The sequence below is a fragment of the Colobus angolensis genome, unplaced genomic scaffold (assembly GCF_000951035.1).
Source record: "Colobus angolensis palliatus isolate OR3802 unplaced genomic scaffold, Cang.pa_1.0 Scaffold289, whole genome shotgun sequence".
Taxonomy (NCBI): domain Eukaryota; kingdom Metazoa; phylum Chordata; class Mammalia; order Primates; family Cercopithecidae; genus Colobus; species Colobus angolensis.
In genome coordinates this window covers 1549026-1552679 of record NW_012116143.1, presented here as the reverse complement: position 1 = coordinate 1552679, position 3654 = coordinate 1549026, and the positions used below count along the sequence as shown (strand labels likewise).

The window sequence follows — 3654 nt, the reverse complement described above, 5'->3', positions numbered from 1 at the left end:
TTGAGGTATAATTTATATGCCATAAAACCTACTCATTATGTACAATTCTATGGTTTTTAGTAATTTATAGGTTTGTGCAGCCATCACCATAACCCAGTTTTTGCTTTTTGTCACCCCCAAATTTCTCTCTGCCAGTATACAATCAGTTCCCACCTGTAGCCCCAGACAGCCATTGAACTTCTGTCTCTTGCCTTGTCTGGGAAATTCAAATTAGAGGAATCTTGGATTATATAGTTTTTTGTGTCAGACATCTCTCACTTAGCACAACATTTTTGAGGTTCATCCGTGTTGCAGCGTGTATCAGTAGCTTGCTGCTTTGTATAAATATACTACATTTTATTTATCCACTCTGCAGTTGATGAACATTTGAATTGTTCCCAGGGCTTGGCTGTTACGAATAATGATGCTATGAACGAGGTAATGTTGCTATCTACAAGTGTTAATATAGACCTTATTTGTATTTCTCTTGAGTAGATTTGTATGGGTATAATTGTGGAGTCATGTGGTAAGTTTATGTTTAACTTTTTAAGAAACTGCCGAACTATTTTCCAAAAGCGGCTGTACAGTGTTAGAGTCCCATAACAGTGTTTGAGGGTTCTCTACATTCTTGCCGACGTTTGAAATTGTTACTTGTTCTTATTATAGATATTTCAAAGGGTGTATAACGGTGTCTCATTGCAGTTTTAATTTGCATTTCCCTAATGACTAATGATGTTGAGTTCCTTTTCATGTGCTTATTAGTTACTTGTATGTCTTCTTTTTTATTGGATATTTGATCTATATTGATATTGTTATAGATATATATCATCTTCGATGACATGTCTAGTTACATCTTTTGCCCCCTTTTTTCTTTTCTTTTTTTTTTTTTTTTTGAGACGGAGTCTGGCTCTATCGCCCAGGCTGGAGTGCAGTGGCGCGACCTCAGCTCACTGCAAACTCCGCCTGCCGGACTCACGCCATTCTCCTGCCTCAGCCTCCCGAGTAGCTGGGATTGCAGGCACCCGCCATCATGTCCAGGTAATTTTTGTAGAGCAGGGTTTCACCATGTTGGCCAGGCTGGTCTCGAACTCCTGACCTCGGGTGATCCATCTGCCTTGGCCTCCCAAAGTACTGGGATTACAGGCGTGAGCTACCACACCCATGAAGGCCATTATTCTAAGTGAAGTAACTCAGGAATCGAAAACATAATGCCATATGTTCTCACTTATAAGTAAGTGGAAGCTAAGCTATGGGTACACAGAGGCATACAGAGTGATATAATGGACTATGGAGACTCAGAAGGGGAGGATGGGAAGGGGATGAGGGATGAAAAGCAACCTATTAGGTACAATGTACACTACCTGGGTGATGAGCACTCTAAAATCCTAGACTTTACCACTATACAGTTCATCTATGTAACAAACCCACTTGTACACCTAAAGCTATTAAAATTTTTTTTAAAATAAAAAATATCATTGTATTCCCCTATGTCTTTATAAATATTTTTAATGACTGCATACTGTTTTAGTCTTTTTTAGCCATTCTCTTAAAATATTAGAGAACTAAGTCATTGCTCATTTTTTGATGTTGTACATCATTCCAATTTGAATACACATAAATCTTGGAGCCCATTTCACATTATTTGAGATGGATTCCTATAAAAATAATTACTGAGTCAAAGGTTTTCAACATGGAAAGTTTTCTTTCTTATCACAAAAGCAACAAATTTGTATTGTAGAAGATACAGGACAGTGTAAAAAGTAAACATGTACCTCTATTCTCACCAACCAGTTGCTGTTTGTGTCATCGGGTTCTACCCCTCCAGGATACGTGTTCTCTTCAGGCTTGCTCCATGCGTGGCGTGGCCTGTGCGCTGGCAGCATGGCATCACCTGGGAGCTTGTTAGAAATGCAAAATCTCAGGCTCACCCCAGACATATTGAATCAGAATCTGTCTTTTAACAAGATCCATATTCAAGTTTCAGAAGTTTTAGTCCCCGAGGCCACCGCCTTACCAGTCACGGTGGGCTGGCATTAATTACCTCTGATCTGTGAATATACATACATTTTTCCTATTTCCCTGATATTAGGATGTACTGCTGTGTTTATTTCTTACATTTTTCCTATTTCCCTGATATTGGGATGTACCAGTGGTTTGCATCCTCATATCTCCCTTAACGTAAGACCATCTAAGGACAACAGCAGGCTCCCCTCAGTAACACCAGTTCAGGGATCAGCAGGATCCCATCTCATCCACCTGTGAGAAGCCCTGCTACACACAGCTTTATCTTGCATCTGTCATTTAACATAATACCATCAGCATTTTCCTGCTACTTAGTTTTTCTCTCAATAATAACAAATTTTATCTTTCATGGCTGCAGGTGGTAGTCCATCTTATGACTGTCTCATAATTCATTTGACTCATTCCCTAATGTTAGACATTAAGTTGTTTTGATTGTTTTGTAGACAGGGGAGGGTGTACTGTGGGCTATTATAAGTATGCCGAATTTACGCAGTAATTATTTCCTTCAACCCAGATTATTTTCTTATGATGAATTACCAGAGTGCAGACACTGGGTCAAAAGGAGTGAACGTTTTAAACCCTCCTTAAAATGCCCCAGGAGTATAGGAAGTGCCCTGACATTGTGCCCTCCCAGACACTGGGTAGTGTGGTCTGTAGACAGACTCTAGGGAGCAGGGTCATGCCTCATTCGCATCACGCCTCCAGGGCTGGTATAGAGCCAACTCTGAGGGTCACTCTAAGGGGACCTAGGGGAATGGAAAGGAAGTGACAGAAGGATGGGCAAGCTGCCTGTGGTGGTGCTGCTCCTTTCCTCCTGGCCTGAGTCCTCTGTCACAGTAGATGTCACGGACCAGGCAGCAGCCTTCCTCAGGGTGTGTCCACAAAGTTTAGCCTTTCCTCCTGGCTCCCATCTTCCAGTGGCTTGGGAGCTGGAGCCGGCGGTGGAGGCCTGAAATGACTACTCGGTGAGTCTGGAACCTGCTGGACCTGATTGCTGCCAAGCTTGTTTTTGCTTCATGAGTCTGAGACTGTTAGGTTCTCTAATACTTTTTTCCTCTCACCAGCAGACGAAGATCCTGATATTAAGTAAACTTTATTCTGAAAGGTACAGTCAAACAATTCCTTTTTTTTTTTTTTTTTTTTGAGACTGAGTTTCACTCTTGTTGACCAGGCTGGAATGCAATGGTGTGTTCTCGGCTCAGTGCAACCTCCCACCTCTCAGGTTTAAGTGATTCTCCTGCCTCAGCCTCCCAAGTAGCTGGGATTACAGGTGCCTGCCCCCACACCCACCTAATTTTCTTCATCTTCTTTTTTGTTGTTGTTGTTGTTGAGATGGAGTTTCGCTCTTGTAGCCCAGGCTGGAGTGCAATGGCACCATCTCAGCTCACCACAACCTCCACCTCCCAGGTTCAAGTGATTCTCCTGCCTTGGCCTCCTGAGTAACTGGGATTACAGGCGCCTGTCACCATGCTCGGCTAATTTTTTTTTTTTTGAGATGGAGTTTTGCTCTTGTTGCCCAGGCTGGAGTACAATGGTGCGATCTCGTCTCACCATAACCTTCATCTGCCAGGTTCAAGTGATTCTCCTGCCTCAGCCTCCCAAGTAGCTGGGATTACAGGCATGCACCACCATGCCCACCTAATTTTTTTTGTA

The 3654-nt window shown here is 42.4% G+C and overlaps 1 protein-coding gene across 3 annotated transcripts in view; it reads left to right on the top strand.

Moving 5' to 3' along the window:
• The window catches only part of GPR160 (G protein-coupled receptor 160), a 44514-nt gene that overhangs the window by 9683 nt on the left and 31177 nt on the right, over positions 1-3654 (top strand). The window contains exon 1 of one of the 3 annotated variants that reach the window (XM_011949005.1): positions 2917-2966. The exons of the other annotated variants lie outside the window; for them this stretch is intronic. The gene's annotated coding sequence lies outside the window, so the exon portion shown is untranslated. Of the gene's footprint in view, positions 1-2916; positions 2967-3654 lie in introns of those variants that run through there. 3 annotated transcript variants of the gene reach the window in all.